The sequence below is a fragment of the Natrix helvetica genome (assembly GCF_964273705.1).
Source record: "Natrix helvetica genome assembly, chromosome: W".
NCBI lineage: Eukaryota > Metazoa > Chordata > Lepidosauria > Squamata > Natricidae > Natrix > Natrix helvetica.
Window position 1 is genome coordinate 57,612,133 of NC_138555.1, and position 17,160 is coordinate 57,629,292.

Here is a 17,160-nt window from a genome sequence, read left to right on the forward strand (position 1 = left end):
ATATCCCAAGGTTCTTTCCCCAGTGTGCCATAACTTTCTACTGGATTCCCCTCTGTCTTGCCCCCTCCGATCTCCTAAGGTTCTCTACCCCCCCCCCCCGTGCCATTTTCTACTGGATTCCCCTCCGTCTTGCCCCCTCCAATCTCCCGAGGCTCTTTCCTCAGCTTATGGCATGTTTCTATTGGATTCCCCTCCGTATATTGCCTCCTAGCATCTCCCAAGGTTCTCCCCCCCCCCTATGCCATTTTGTACTGGATTCCCATCTCTCTTGCCCCCTCTGATCTCCCAAGGTTATCCCCCCCCCCCCACCGCGTGCCATATCTTTCTACTGGATTCCCCTCTGTCTTGCCTCCTGGCATCTCCCAAGCTTTGTGTCCCCAGTGTGCTATAGCTTTCTACTGGATTTCCCTCTGTCTTGCCCCCTCCGATCTCCCAAGGTTCTTTCCTCAGCATATGGCATCTTTCTACTGGATTCCCCTCTGTCTTGCCTCCTCCGATATCCCAAGGTTCTTCCCCCCCCCCCCCCCCGCGTGCGATTTTCTACTGGATTCCCATCTCTCTTGCCCCCTCTTTTTTTTTTTTTTTTGTAATAAAATTTTTATTGGTTTTTCAAAATTTATAGGGAAAAGGGTAAATGGACAGGTATACAAATTTTGGCAGTTGCAAAGTGTGTGAGGCCCCCCTCCCTCCATACCCATAGCGTACATTTATATATAATGCATTAGTATATAATTGATTATAATCAGCATATTAGTTCTATTATTAAATTCAATCAGATTAAACATTACAATATAAAATCCAAATATAATTCCATTTTCACTTTCGGTCAATTTATAATAATATGATTTTCATATTTATTTCTGTGATCTGAGTCTTCTTGCTATTGCCCCATCTCCCTCCACTGGCAGAGCTCTGGCCCCTCCCGTGTCCTGCGTGTCCGTTGTAGTGTCTGGTGGTTTCTCTAGGAGTGTTTTATTTTTTTCCATAAAGGCCTGCGCCTCTATGGGTGAATTAATTCTGATTCTTGTCTCCTCCCAGAATATCAGCATACCTTCAGGCATCAACCATCTAAACCACACCCCTTTCTGGTATAATTTATTCGCTAATTGCGAATAATTTTTTCTTTTTTCTCTAATCTTCTTAGGGATCTGCTTCAGAATGGTTATCTCCATATCATGATATGTCAATGCTTGCCCCCTTTGTACACCCAGAATTTCATCTCTTGTGGTTTTTCTAAGGAATTTAATGTGAACCTCCCTGGGTACATTGTGTGTTCTAGCATAAGCTGAGTTCACTCTATAAACCAGATCTATATCCCACCCCATCTGTTGTTTTTCTTTGTGTGTATAGTCAGCCAGAATGTTTGTCATGATGTCCCTTATATTTTCCCCATCTTCTTCTATAACATTTTGAAATCTAAGATAATAGGACATTCTCTCAAATTCTAATTTCATCTGTTGGATGTCAAGATCTTTGTTCCCTTTCTGCACAGCTTCCACCCCCCCCCTCACCTCCTCCACCCCCCCTTCCACAAGATTCAGTCTTTGTGAGTTCTTATATATTTGGGCTTGATTTTCTTTAATTTCATCTTTCATTTCCCTTAACTGTTTCTTGATTTCCTCCTGGCCCTGTAGAATTTGTTGAAGCATTTGTTGAAAGTCCATCTCTGTAGTCTTATGTTGCATCAGTTCTGTTATCTTTGACTGTGTGGCTGGACTGGATGTTGCGGATGTTGGAGCAGAAGTGGCAAAGCCAGGTTTTCCAGGAGGGGGTCTTTTAGATGCCATCCTTTATAACGTTAAAAGTTCAGTCCAAATATGAAGTAAGCAGTTAGAAAAGAAGGGTAGCCAGGTGAATCCGGGAGCAGAATAACCAGGCAGAAGAGAATCTCTCCAATAAGTCTGGCAATAGATAGAAAATTTCCCCTAGAAGGTTAAAAAAATACCAATCCACAAGAGGTTCCTCTGGGAGACACGGAGACAAAGACCGGAAGCCTGAATTTTAAAGGTGGAGTCAGGTTTCAGAGTTCATAAAGACAACGGAAGTGTGCCATCTTGCCCTGCCAGTTTTGGGCACAGAGGCGTAACAAAGTTTTAAAAAGTTCCAAAAGTCCTCAAATCAATGTAATATGTAAAATTAAATTGAAAAGAAAATCATCTCAGCCTAAGTGAGGCTTCATTCGTTGGCTCTCCCCCCTCCTCCTTCCCCGGGGGCTGAGAGCAAAATTGTTTCTTGCCGCTTGTCCAAGGGGGGGGGGAAACCCCCCTCCCTCCAGCCGCACCTCCAAAATGCTCCGAAAGTTATTTTAAAGTTTTAAAAGCTGAATCAAATCTTCATGCAAAGTAAGGGATGAAGAGAGAGGCAACCTCACCGCACCGCAGCTGCTTCCTTCAATTGTAGCATTCTCCAGTCGGCTTGTAGCGAGGCGCGAGGCGTGGAAACGCGATGCGCCCTCCGAGCTTGCTCCCCGGTGCCTTGGGCGCGCGAGAGAGCTCCCGCCGGCTGCCGCCGCTGCAGGAGACCTCCGCGATGCCGCCCCTCCGGCAGGACCCCTCTGCGGGGTGTCCTGTGCCCCCCAAGGAGTGGGGAAGCCCACCGGGGAGCCGGAGCGGGCAAAGAGCTGCCCGTCGCCGCCGCCGCCGGAACCGGAACTGTCTCTCTTGCCCCCTCTTATCTCCCAAGCTTTGTTTCCCCTGTGTGCGATAGCTTTCTACTGGATTCCCCTCTGTCTTGCCCCCTCCGATCTCCCAAGGTTCTTTCCCCAGAGTGCGATAGCTTTCTACTGGATTCCCCTCTGTCTTGCCTCCTAGCATCTCCCAAGGTTGTCCCCCCCCCCCATGCCATTTTGTACAGGATTCCCATCTCTCTTGCCCCCTCTGATCTCCCAAGGTTATCCCCCCCCACCGCGTGCCATATCTTTCTTCTGGATTCCCCTCTGTCTTGCCCCTCCGATCTCCCAAGATTTCCCCCCCCCCCGCGTGCGATTTTCTACTGGATTCCCCTCTGTCTTACCCCCTCTTATCTGCCAAGCTTTATTTCCCCCCCCCCCCATGCCATTTTCTACTGGATTCCCATCTCTTTTGCCCCCTCTTATCTCCCAAGGTTATTTCCCCAGTGAGCCATATCTTTCTACTGGATATCCCTCTGTTTTGCCCCCTCAGATCTCCCAAGGTTCTCCCCCCCCCCCTATGCCATTTTGAACTGGATTCCCATCTCTCTTGCCCCCTCTGATCTCCCAAGGTTATCCCCACCCCCCCGCGTGCCATATCTTTCTACTGGATTCCCTTCTGTCTTGCCCCCTCCGATCTCCCAAGGTTCTTTCCTCAGCATATGGCATCTTTCTACTGGACTCCCCTCTGTATTGCCTCCTCCGATATCCCAAGGTTCTTTCCCCAGTGTGCAATAACTTTCTACTGGATTCCCCTCCGTCTTGCCCCCTCCAATCTCCCGAGGCTCTTTCCTCCACTTATGGCATGTTTCTATTGGATTCCCCTCCGTATATTGCCTCCTAGCATCTCCCAAGGTTCTCCCCCCCCCACTATGCCATTTTGTACTGGATTCCCCTCCGTCTTGCCCCCTCCAATCTCCCGAGGCTCTTTCCTCCACTTATGGCATGTTTCTATTGGATTCCCCTCTGTATATTGCCTCCTAGCATCTCCCAAGGTTCTCCCCCCCCCCCTATGCCATTTTGTACTGGATTCCCATCTCTCTTGCCCCCTCTGATCTCCCAAGCTTTGTTTCCCCTGTGTGCTTTAGCGTGCCATATCTTTCTTCTGGATTCCCCTCTGTCTTGCCCCTCCGATCTCCCAAGGTTCTTCCCCCCCCCCCCCGCGTGCGATTTTCTACTGGATTCCCCTCTGTCTTACCCCCTCTTATCTGCCAAGCTTTATTTCCCCCCCCCCCATGCCATTTTCTACTGGATTCCCATCTCTCTTGCCCCCTCTTATCTCCCAAGGTTATTTCCCCAGTGAGCCATATCTTTCTACTGGATTCCCCTCTGTCTTGCCCCTCCGATCTCCCAAGTTTCTTTCCCCCCCATGCCATTTTCTACTGGATTCCCATCTCTCTTGCCCCCTCTTATCTCCCAAGCTTTGTTTCCCCTGTGTGCGATAGCTTTCTACTGGATTTCCTTCTGTCTTTCCCCCTCCGACCTCCCGAGGTTCTTTCCTCAGCGTATGTCATCTTTCTAGTGGATTCCCCTCTTTCTTGCCTCCTCCGATCTCCCAAGGTTCTTTCCCCAGCGTGCATAAGCTTTCTACTGGATTCCCCTCTGTCTTGCCCCCTCTGATCTCCCAAGGTTCTCCCCACCCCTATGCCATTTTGAACTGGATTCCCATCTCTCTTGCCCCCTCTGATCTCCCAAGGTTATCCCCCCCCCCCCGCGTGCCATATCTTTCTACTGGATTCCCCTCTGTCTTGCCCCTCCGATCTCCCAAGGTTCTTTTCTCAGCGTGTGGCAACTTTCTACTGGATTCCCCTCTGTCTTGCCTCCTCCGATCTCCCAAGGTTCTTTCCTCAGTGAGCCATAACCTTCTACTGGACTCCCGTCTGTCTTGCCTCCTCTGATCTCTCAAGGTTCTCCCAACCGCTCACATGCCATATCTTTCTACTGAATTCCCCTTTGTCTTGCCTCCTGGCATGTCCCAAGCTTTGTTTCCCCAGTGTGGGATAGCTTTCTACTGGATTTCCCTCTGTCTTGCCCCCTCTGATCTCCCAAGGTTCTTTCCCCCCCCAACTGCTTGCCATTTTCTACTGTATTTCCCTCTGTCTTGCCCCTCCCATCTCCCAAGGTTCTCCCCCCCCCACGCATTCCATATCTTTCTACTGGTTTCCTATCTCTCTTGCCCCCTCTTATCTGCCAAGCTTTATTTCCCCAGTGTGCGATAGCTTTCTACTGGATTTCCCTCTGTCCTGCCCCCTCCGATCTCCCAAAGTTCTTTCCCCAGTGTGCGATAGCTTTCTTCTGGATTTCCCTCTGTCTTGCCCCCTCTGATCTCCCAAGGTTCTCCCCCCCCTGCCATTTTCTACTGGACTCCCCTCTGTCTTGCCTCCTCACATCTCCCAAGGTTATTTCCCCAGTGTGCCACAACTTTCTACAGGATTCCCCTCTGTCTTGCCCGCCCTTATCTCCCAAGCTTTGTTTCCCCAGCGTGCCACAACTTTCTAATGGATTTCCCTCTGCCTTGCCCCTCCGATCTCCCAAAGTTCTTCCCCCCCCCCCGCGTGACATATCTTTCTACTGGATTCCCCTGTGTCTTGCTCCCTCCGATCTCCTAAGGTTCTCCCCCCCACCAAGTGCCATACCTTTCTACTGGATTCCCCTCTCTCTTGGCTCTCCCAAGGTTCTTTCTCACCCCCCCCCCCCGCATGCCATATATTTCTGCTGGATTCCCCTCTGTCTTGCCCCCCCCCCGCCCCCGATCTCCCAAGGTTCATTCCCCAGCGTGCGATAGCTTTCTACTGGATTCCCCTCTGTGTTGCCCCCTCAGATCTCCCAAGGTTCTTTGCTCAGTATATGGCATCTTTCTACTGGATTCCCTACTGCCTTGCCCCTCCGATCTCCCAAGGTTCTCCCCCCCCCCCCCGCGTGCCATTTTCTACTGGATTCCCCTCTGTCTTGCCCCTTCTTATCTCCCAAGCTTTATTTCCCCAGTGTGCTATAACTATCTACTGGATTTCCCTCTGTCTTGCCCCCTCCGATCTCCCAAGGTTCTTTCCTCAGCATATGGCATCTTTCTACTGGATTCCCCTCTGTCTCCCCTCCTCTGAAATCCCAAGGTTCTTTCCCCAGTGTGCCATAACTTTCTACTGGATTCCACTGTCTTGCCCCCTCCGATCTCCCAAGGTTCTCCCCCCCCCCGCGTGCCATTTTCTACTGGATTCCCCTCTGTCTTGCCCACTCCGATCTCCTAAGGTTCTCTCCCCAGTGAGCCATAACTTTCTACTGGATTCCCATCTCTCTTGCCCCCTCTTATCTCCCAAGCTTTGTTTCCCCAGTGTGCGATAGCTTTCTACTGGATTTCCCTCTGTCTTGCCCCTTCAGATCTCCCAAGGTTCTTTCCTCAGCATATGGCATCTTTCTACTGGATTCCCCTCTGTCTTGCCTCCTCCGATCTCCCAAGGTTCTTCCCCCCCCCCCCCATGCCATATATTTCTGCTGGATTCCCCTCTGTCTTGCCTCCTCGCATCTCCCAAGGTTCTTTCCCCAGTGAGCCATAACTTTCTACTGGATTACACTGTCTTGCCCCCTCCGATCTCCCAAGGTTCTTTCCCCCCCCCCATGCCATATATTTCTGCTGGATTCCCCTCTGTCTTGCCTCCTCGCATCTCCCAAGGTTCTTTCCTCAGTGAGCCATAACTTTCTCCTGGACTCCCATCTCTCTTGCCCCTTCAGATCTCCCAAGGTTCTTTCCTCAGCATATGGCATCTTTCTACTGGATTTCCCTCTGCCTTGCCCCTTCAGATCTCCCAAGGTTCTTTCCTCAGTGAGCCATAACTTTCTACTGGATTCCCCTCTGTCTTGCCCCCTCCGATCTCCCAAGGTTCTTTCCCCCCCCCCCCATGCCATATATTTCTGCTGGATTCCCCTCTGTCTTGCCTCCTCGCATCTCCCAAGGTTCTTTCCCCAGTGAGCCATAACTTTCTACTGGATTACACTGTCTTGCCCCCTCCGATCTCCCAAGGTTCTTTCCCCCCCCCCCCCATGCCATATATTTCTGCTGGATTCCCCTCTGTCTTGCCTCCTCGCATCTCCCAAGGTTCTTTCCTCAGTGAGCCATAACTTTCTCCTGGACTCCCCTCTGTCTTGCCCCCCCCCCCGCCCCCGATCTCCCAAGGTTCATTGTTGCAGATCTTCTGATTTATGTGGATTAATTGATTTATTTGGTGCCATAAAGTCTAACACTTCTAAGTGTAAGGTAAACAAGGGCATTGAGGAATTTCTCGAAGATAACATTTTTATTTATGGCCCCCATAAAAAGGGGCTCATAGATAAACATTCCATTCCTTACTGTCAAGGTGATATCTCTGACTGTCTAATCAATGATATATGTACATGTGAAGTTTTCCATACATGAAACTGTATCTTTTCATTACATAGTTTTTTTGTTTATGAATGTGTATCCACCCACCCTATTGAAACCAATAAAAGAGAGCCACGGAGTCAGATCTGCGCTCTCATCTCGAGAAAGCAGCCTCTGCCTCTTTCATGATTCGGCCCCCATGAGAAGCCCACCGGACATTCGCAACTGGTGACCCCGACGTGATAGTTCCGAGACTATACGTGATGGCTTAGGCTGTACGTTTCTTGAACTTCCTTTGCTCACTGCCTGGAAGAGGCTATGCATACATCCCGTCTGAAGCAAGACTAAGGATCCCCTCGTGAGTATAAGAAAGAAGGTTAACCAAGAAGCAGGTGCGACCTGCAAAAACTTGGTAAACCAATCAAGGTTTAAATTATTATTCTAAAAAGAATAATGGAAAAAATTTACAAAAACCAAGCAAATTTAATTTGGCCTTTTTATATTTGGAAATCCGGAAAAGGGCTCTGTAAAAATGTCTATGTGGAAAAGATTGGGCATTTACTTCCACAAGACACAAAGAACCCCTGCAAAAGTGTTATTTTAAAAATTCTTTCTCTAAAATCATCTTCGATTGGTCTCTTAACTCCTCACGGAGATGTTAATTTTTCTGCTTCTCCACTGTTAGAGGAACAATTAGCAACAGAGGAGGGGAATAAATATATGTTTTCTGTCTCTCCACCTAAATTGATTCCACAAGATCATGAAGTAATTAGTTTAAAGGATTGCTTTTTTCTATCTTCCCTTTCCCTGCTTGTAAGAAAAGTTTAACTCTGTAAGTCTGCTTCTTACCTCCCCACACCTCCCCCTCTTCGGGATGTCTGCTGCCTTCCTCCTCCCCCCCCACTTTCTTTTCTTTAGAAGGAGTTTGTCCTGTCCCCCACCTCCCCCCCCCTTTTTTTCTTTTTTTGGAAGAGCCTGTGTGGTTTAACAAATTGCAGGACAACAACAGAGATAATTTTGAGGCTCGAATGAAGCTTTTGATGAAATTAGCAAAGGGAAATGTTACGTTTGAATGCCGGAGGGCATTTCTTGGACTTGGGAACGATCTTGATATGGTAGATATGATTATATATTTACTTAGTTTTTTTAAAATTTAGATTTATGTTGTAGAATTGAATTTTTTGTATAAGTGCTATTCATTGGCTTTGGTAAATCATTGTATGGATGGTATTTTACTTGGAGCCCCAAAGATATAACCTAATTGGCTTTTAAAAATAAAAAATGATTTTTTTACTGGAAGGAGTAGGGGAGACATGATGGCATTGTTCCAATGTCTCAGGGATTGCCACGGAGAGTCAGGCTGGTTAAGGAGAGAGATGGCTTGGAGCTGGGGAAAAATTTCCTAACAGTTAGAGCAGTTGGTCAGTGGAACGGCTTGCCTCCAGGGGTTGTGAATGCCCCAACACTGAAGGTTTTTGAGAGGATGTTGAATGGTTATTTGTCTGAGATGGTATAGGTTTCCTGCCTAGGCAGGGGGTTGGATTGGAGGACCTCTAGGGTCCCTTCCAACTCTGTATTGTATTGTATTGTATTGTATTGTATTGTATGAATTGCAGATTGTTCCAGTAAAGCATAACTGCATGAAATGTTACAATTCTTTTTGCTCCAAATTTTTCTTTGTTTAAATGCACACGGAGGTATTTTGCTAATTAATTTATGGCAGCTATTGGGGAACCTTTGTTTGGGTTCTTCCGTTTGCGTCTGCCAGTTTATTTAAAGTTCTTTATTTGATTTATTTTTTTCTCCTTTTCGTGCCCTTGCCACAGTTGAAAAGATTAATGAGATTTTGAGCATTCCATTTGTGGATTGCTAACTTGTCAGCTAATTCTTTTGATGTTTTTTAAGACAAAAAGACTCCGTTTTAAAATGTTTTGCCATTATTTTTTTGGGGGGGGGTTTGTTGTAGAAATTGGACTGATTTAATTAATATTATTTTTCCTATTCCAAAATCTGATTTTTAATTTTGTTTTCAGAATAACTTCTTTCTTCAGTGTCCTTTCACTGACTATGTGGTCTGTATTTTTTCTCATTTGCCTGAAGGTCTTTGGCTTGCGTGTTTAATAATTTTTCTTTTCCTACCTTGCAATATTGTTGTTCTTGCAACACTAAAAATAGTCTGTTGCTATTTTAACTTTTCACATCTTTTTTTAACAAGCTTTTTAACTACATTTCTGACTTTTATTATGTGTGTCAATTTATTTTTGATTTTCTAGGTATTTTTTTAAACTATGTTTTTTCTTCAGATTTTTTTTTGATTAACTTTTTTTATCAAACTGCCTGGGGACTGGCACAATCTTGCCATATGCCACTCAACCAGGCCAAGCAAATTGTTTCATCTTGCCCCCAGTGTTTTGGGGCATCCCCCTCTGGGGATACGGAAGTTAATCCCCATGATTTGGCCTTTAATTATTATGGCAAATGGATGTCACCTATGGTTTTTTTGGCTCCTTAGAAGTCAATTCATTTCTCTTTTTGTATTTTTTGGCTACATTTTAACGAGGAGTAACAGCTAATTATGTTATTTCTCATCTTTTTTTTTCAGCTTTTACTGCCTTGGGCAAACTTTTCTTTTTAAAGACTGATAATGTCCTGGCCTATTTTGCATTGGCCTTTTTGTAATCTTGTACTATTTGAAACATTGTTTTAATTTTTGGGCTTTTTTTTATAATTCCACAGGTTAAGCCATTGTGGAACGTGTTAATTGGTCCTTTTAGGACTGTCTTCTCAAACAAATAAAAAAAGAGGGATTTTGGGTACCTAACAATTTGGTGTACCCCAATTTGGCTAATTTGGCATTCCATTCAATAGCCAGGGACAGGCTATTGTGGAAAGGGCAAATTCGACCCTCAAACAAGCCCTGGACAGACATTTGGGGTCCAAAGGCGTAAGCCCCCCGTCACTCCCGGCGTTACAAAATGTATTAAATGTTTGTTTGTATTCTTTGAATTTTCTTAATTTAACCGGATCCCCAGCCTCTACTGCCGCCTCTAGACATTTCTCCACTCCTCCCCTCCCCTCTTCTCGTCCTCTTGTTTATTATAGGCACCTTCCTGATCCAGCTTGGAGAGGTCCTGTTCAATTGATCACTTGGGGAAAAGGCTACGCAGCAGTACAATTACAAGATCGAGTTCTGTGGGTTCCAGCTCGCTGCGTTCGTCCTTGCCATCTCGACCAATTAAAAAAGCAACATGATCCTTTTGTTGATTCTGTCTTTGATCTCTCTTGTCTCTTCTGTCTCTAACCTTTTTTCCTCTGCGTCTCCTATTCCTCCTGATCTACGTGTCTCACTCCCTAAATGTATACTTTTTGAACGTTTGAGTGCCTACATTAGAGTTCCACATTGTCGAGTACAAACCCCTTCCGGGGGTCGTGCGGAGCTTATTTGTAGACAACGCCATCCCTTGCTGCATCCAGCTCAGTGGACATGGCTAAGGGATGGAGATCCGATCCATCCCTCTAACAACACTTATATAATATCTTCTCCTTGTTCTACTTCCTTGTTAATTCTTAACGTTTCCTCTGAGGACTATGGCACTTATGTGTGTTCCCTGTTCTTCCTAAAGCAAAAAAGATCTTTTGTCATGAAAGTTTCCCTTCTTTCCGCTATCCATTTTTCCCCTGGCGTATTTCGCTCCTTGCCCTCTTCCCATGTTTTTGCTCCTGCAGCTCCCCGTTTGCGGCGCTCCTTGTCCGATGCACAACGGAATCAGCACCGTCCCGTAAACTATACCTGGACTATTTTGGACTTTCAAGGAAACATCCTTTATTCCATTTCTAATCGAACTCTGTGGCCTTGGTTTCCTGTGCTTTCCTTTGACTTTGCTGAAATGCTGGTCGGTGCTCATGGATTTAAACATAAGACTAAATGTGACCCTTCCCCTCGACAGGTCTGGAACACTGGCCCAGGCCTGTATATTTGCCCAGGACATCTTACAGAACTCTCCCACCTGGATAAATGTGGAACCACCCCTGATTGGTATTGTAAGTCCTGGCAATGTGTGTCAACCGGAAAGATTTGGTGGACGGCTCCCTATACCTCGGACTATATCAAAGCAGTACTAGGCCCTGATAACAATTTGCCTTGGAATTCCTGTACCAATTGGGCCTGCTGCGGTGTTCGCCTTAACCCCATGACTGTTACCTTTACATCATATGGCAGGAATCTTCCAATTACTGAATGGTTTGCAGGGAAAAAATGGGGGGGAAGGTCAAATGATAACTCCAAAAACAGTCACCCAGGTAATATCTTCACAATTCGTCTTACCATGTCTTTAGAAACATCTCCACCTGTAGGCCCAAACCTGCAACTTAGTTCGCCCTTTTTACAGCCCTTGACAAAAAACAATAATCCATTGGTGACTTTGGTTTCCTCTGCGCGTGATGCCCTCGAGGCAGCCCGTACTTTTCCTCGCAATGATACTAGGTGTTGGTTGTGTATGTCTTCCCAACCCCCTTTTTATGAAGCCATAGGTTCTGCCTTACCTTTTGCCAATAGTACCTCAGATACCACTTGCCGGTGGTCTAATTCTTCTATAACAGTGTCCTCAATTGAAGGTCAAGGTTGTTGCCTTGGGTATGTACCCTCTAACTTTTCTCACTTTTGTATTAATGCTTCTTCTGATGCTTATCACCTTTGCCAATTGTGGTTGCCTGGTGCAAGACTAGGGCTTCCCACAGGTGGATGGACTACTATGCACACCCTCCTTCCCACCGCCGATCTCTCCCTACGGTACAAAGGTCAATTTTTTGTCCCCTCCAATGGCTCTATTTGGGCCTGCTCCACTGGCGCTACTGCATGTGTCAGTGGAGACATTTTATATACACAAAAAGCTTTTTGTATTCAGATATATCTTCTCCCTAAAATGTCTGTTTTTTCTAATAATGAGTTCCTTTCTCGTATGGAAACACCCCAATACCTCTTACGAACAAAACGTGAAATGGTTACTACTATGACTCTGACCCTTCTCCTGGGCCTAGGAGCCACCGGAATGGTTGTGGCTGACCAAAACATCCGCAGGCTCAGTGTTGAAATTGATGCCGATCTCGAACGCATAGAACAATCTATGATTGCTCTCCAGAATTCTCTTACTTCACTATCTGAAGTTGTTTTACAGAATAGAAGGGGTTTGGATTTGCTACTCTTAAAACAGGGCGGTCTGTGTGTAGCTTTGAAAGAGGAATGTTGTTTTTATACCGACAGTTCGGGCATCGTGCTTGACTCTATGGCAGAATTAAATACCCGATTGAAAGACAGAGAGAGAGAACGCTCCCAATCTCACACATGGTATCAAGGAATGTTTAATCTCTCCCCCTGGTTGACTACTCTCCTTTCGGCCCTAGCCGGTCCTTTGATTTTATTACTCCTTGCATGTATAATTGGCCCATGCGTCATGGGGAGACTTTTGGCATTTTTGAAACAGCGACTAAACAGTATTGGAGATGATGTCCTCTTACTGAAGCACACTGTTGAAAACGAATGTAAAAAACCTCTTTTAGAATTTGCCTCTGAGGCTGATGAGGACTCCAAATCAGAAAGCATTCCTTTGGAAAGGTGTATTGGCTCCCTAAGGGCTCTCCCGGAGGGGGGATCCACTGGGGATGTCATAGCTTTAGAGGAATTTTGACCATCTTAAAAAAACAAACAAAAACAGAGGTGATGTTGCAGATCTCATGATTTATGTGGGATTAATTGTTTATTTGGTGCCATGAAGTCTAACACTTCTGAGTGTGAGGTAAACAAGGGCACTAAGGAATTTCTCGAAGATAACATTTTTATTTATGGCCCCCATAAAAAGGGGCTCATAGATAAACATTCCATTCCTTACTGTCACGGTGATATCTCTGACTGTCTAATCAATGATATATGTACATGTGAAGTTTTCCATACATGAAATTGTATCTTTTCATTACGTAGTTTTCTTGTTTATGAATGTGTATCCACCCACCCTATTGAAACCAATAAAAGAGAGCCACGGAGTCAGATCTGGGCTCTCATCCCGAGAAAGCAGCCTCTGCCTCTTTCATGATTCGGCCCCCATGAGAAGCCCACCGCCCAGGATTTCCCTCTGTCTTGCCCCCTCAGATCTCCCAAGGTTCTCCCCCCCCCCCCCGCGTGCCCTATCTTTCTACTGGATTCCCATCTCTCTTGCCCCCTCTGATCTCTCAAGGTTCTCCCAACCCCTCACTTGCCACATCTTTCTACTGAATTCCACTCTGTCTTGCCTCCTGGCATGTCCCAAGCTTTGTTTCCCCAGTGTGGGATAGCTTTCTACTGGATTTCCCTCTGTCTTGCCCCTTCAGATCACCCAAGGTTCTTTCCCCCCCAACTGCTTGCCATTTTCTACTGTATGCCATAACTTTCTACAGGATTCCCCTCTGTCTTGCCCCCTCCGATCTCCCAAGGTTCTCCCCCCCCCCCCGCGTGCCAAATCTTTCTCCTGGATTCCCCTCTGTCTTGCCTCCTCGCATCTCCCAAGTTTATTTCCCAAGTGTGCGATAGCTTTCTACTGGATTCCCCTCTGTTTTGCCCTTTCCGATCTCCCAGGGTTCTCCCCCCCCCCCCCGCGTGCCATTTTCTACTGGATTCCCCTCTTTCTTGCCCCTTCCGCTCTCCCAAGGTTCTTTCTCCCCCCCCCCCCCCCGCATGCCATATCTTTCTGCTGGATTCCTCTCTGTCTTGCCTCCTCGCATCTCCCAAGGTTATTTCCCCAGTGTGCCATAACTTTCTACTGGATTCCCCTCTGTCTTGCCTCCTCGCATCTCCCAAGGTTATTTCCCCAGTGTGCCATAACTTTCTACAGGATTCCCCTCTGTCTTGCCCCCTCCTATCTCCCAAGCTTTGTTTCCCCAGCGTGAGATAACTTTCTACTGGATTCCCCTCTGTCTTGCCTCCTCGCATCTCCCAAGGTTATTTCCCAAGTGTCCGATAGCTTTCTACTGGATTCCCCTCTGTCTTGCCTCCTCGCATCTCACAAGGTTATTTCCCAAGTGTCCGATAGCTTTCTACTGGATTCCCCTCTGTCTTGCCCCCTCCGATCTCCCAAGGTTCTTTCCTCAGCATATGGCATCTTTCTACTGGATTCCCCTCTGCCTTGCCCCTCCGATCTCCCAAAGTTCTCCCCCCCCCCGTGCCATATCTTTCTACTGGATTCCCCTCTGCCTTGCCCCTCCGATCTCCCAATGTTCTTCGCCCCCCCCCACGTGCCATATCTTTCCACTGGATTCCCCTCTTTCTTGCCCCCTCTTATCTCCCAAGCTTTGTTTCCCCAGTGTGCGATAACTTTCTACTGGATTCCCGTCTATTTTGACCCCCCCCCCCATCTCCCAAGGTTCTTTCCTCAGCAAATGGCATCTTTCTACAGGATTCCCCTCTGTCTTGCCTCCTCCGATCTCCCAAGGTTCTTTGCCCAGTGAGCCATAACTTTCTACTGGAGTCCCCTCTGTCTTGCCTCATGGCATGTCCCAAGCTTTGTTTCCCCAGTGTGGGATAGCTTTCTACTGGATTTCCCTCTGTCTTGCCCCCCCCCCATCTCCCAAGGTTCTTTCCTCAGCAAATGGCATCTTTCTACAGGATTCCCCTCTGTCTTGCTTCCTCCGATCTCCCAACGTTCTTTCCCCAGTGAGCTTTCAACTGGACTACCCTCTGTATTGCCCCCTCTTATCTCCCAAACTTTGTTTCCCCAGTGTGGGATAGCTTTCTACTGGATTTCCCTCTGTCTTGCCCCCTCCGATCTCCCAAGGTTCTTTCCCCAGCGTGCGATAGCTTTCTACTGGATTCCCCTCTATCTTGCCCCTCCGATCTCCCAAGGTTCTTTCCCCCCCCCATGCCATTTTCCACTCTTTTCCCATCTCTCTTGCCCCCTCTGATCTCCCAATGTTATCCCAACCCCCCACATGCCATATCTTTCTACTGGATTCCCCTCTGCCTTGCCCCCTCCGATCTCCCGAGGTTCTTTCCTCAGCTTATGGCGTGTTTCTATTGGATTCCCCTCTGTCTTGCCTCCTAGCATCTCCCAAGGTTCTCTCCCCCCTCCCTATGCCATTTTGTACTGGATTCCCATCTATCTTGCCCCCAAGCATCTCCCAAGGTTCTCCCCCCCCCCCATGCCATTTTGTACTGGATTCCCATCTCTCTTGCCCCCTAGCATCTCCCAAGGTTCCCCACCCCCATGCCATTTTGTACTGGATTCCCATCTCTCTTGCCCCCTCTGATCTCTCAAGGTTCTCCCAACCCCTCACGTGCCACATCTTTCTACTGAATTCCACTCTGTCTTGCCTCCTGGCATGTCCCAAGCTTTGTTTCCCCAGTGTGGGATAGCTTTCTACTGGATTTCCCTTTGTCTTGCCCCTTCAGATCACCCAAGGTTCTTTCCCCCCCAACTGCTTGCCATTTTCTACTGTATGCCATAACTTTCTACAGGATTCCCCTCTGTCTTGCCTCCTCGCATCTCCCAAGGTTATTTCCCAAGTGTGCGATAGCTTTCTACTGGATTCCCCTCTGTTTTGCCCTTTCCGATCTCCCAGGGTTCTTCCCCCCCCCCCCCCGCGTGCCATTTTCTACTGGATTCCCCTCTTTCTTGCCCCTTCCGCTCTCCCAAGGTTCTTTCTCCCCCCCCCCCCCCATGCCATATCTTTCTGCTGGATTCCTCTCTGTCTTGCCTCCTCGCATCTCCCAAGGTTATTTCCCCAGTGTGCCATAACTTTCTACAGGATTCCCCTCTGTCTTGCCCCTTCCTATCTCCCAAGCTTTGTTTCCCCAGTGTGCGATAACTTTCTACTGGATTCCCCTCTGTCTTGCCTCCTCGCATCTCCCAATGTTCTCCCAACCCCCCACATGCCATATCTTTCTACTGGATTCCCCTCTGCCTTGCCCCCTCCGATCTCCCGAGGTTCTTTCCTCAGCTTATGGCATGTTTCTATTGGATTCCCCTCTGTCTTGCCTCCTAGCATCTCCCAAGGTTCTCCCCCCCCTCCCTATGCCATTTTGTACTGGATTCCCATCTGTCTTGCCCCCAAGCATCTCCCAAGGTTCTCCCCCCCCTATGCCATTTTGTACTGGATTCCCATCTCTCTTGCCCCCTAGCATCTCCCAAGGTTCCCCCCCCCCATGCCATTTTGTACTGGATTCCCATCTCTCTTGCCCCCTCTGATCTCTCAAGGTTCTCCCAACCCCTCACGTGCCACATCTTTCTACTGAATTCCACTCTGTCTTGCCTCCTGGCATGTCCCAAGCTTTCTTTCCCCAGTGTGGGATAGCTTTCTACTGGATTTCCCTCTGTCTTGCCCCTTCAGATCACCCAAGGTTCTTTCCCCCCCAACTGCTTGCCATTTTCTACTGTATGCCATAACTTTATACAGGATTCCCCTCTGTCTTGCCCCCTCCGATCTCCCAAGGTTCTCCCCCCCCCCCCGTGCCAAATCTTTCTACTGGATTCCCCTCTGTCTTGCCTCCTCGCATCTCCCAAGGTTATTTCCCCAGTGTGCGATAGCTTTCTACTGGATTCCCCTCTGTTTTGCTCTTTCCGATCTCCCAGGGTTCTTCCCCCCTCCCCGCGTGCCATTTTCTACTGGATTCCCCTCTTTCTTGCCCCTTCCGCTCTCCCAAGGTTCTTTCTCCCCCCCCCCCCCGCATGCCATATCTTTCTGCTGGATTCCTCTCTGTCTTGCCTCCTCGCATCTCCCAAGGTTATTTCCCCAGTGTGCCATAACTTTCTACTGGATTCCCCTCTGTCTTGCCTCCTCGCATCTCCCAAGGTTATTTCCCAAGTGTCCGATAGCTTTCTACTGGATTCCCCTCTGTCTTGCCTCCTCGCATCTCCCAAGGTTATTTCCCAAGTGTCCGATAGCTTTCTACTGGATTCCCCTCTGTCTTGCCCCCTCCGATCTCCCAAGGTTCGTTCCTCAGCATATGGCATCTTTCTACTGGATTCCCCTCTGCCTTGCCCCTCCGATCTCCCAAAGTTCTCCCCCCCCCCCGTGCCATATCTTTCTACTGGATTCCCCTCTGCCTTGCCCCTCCGATCTCCCAAGGTTCTTCCCCCCCCACCACGTGCCATATCTTTCCACTGGATTCCCCTCT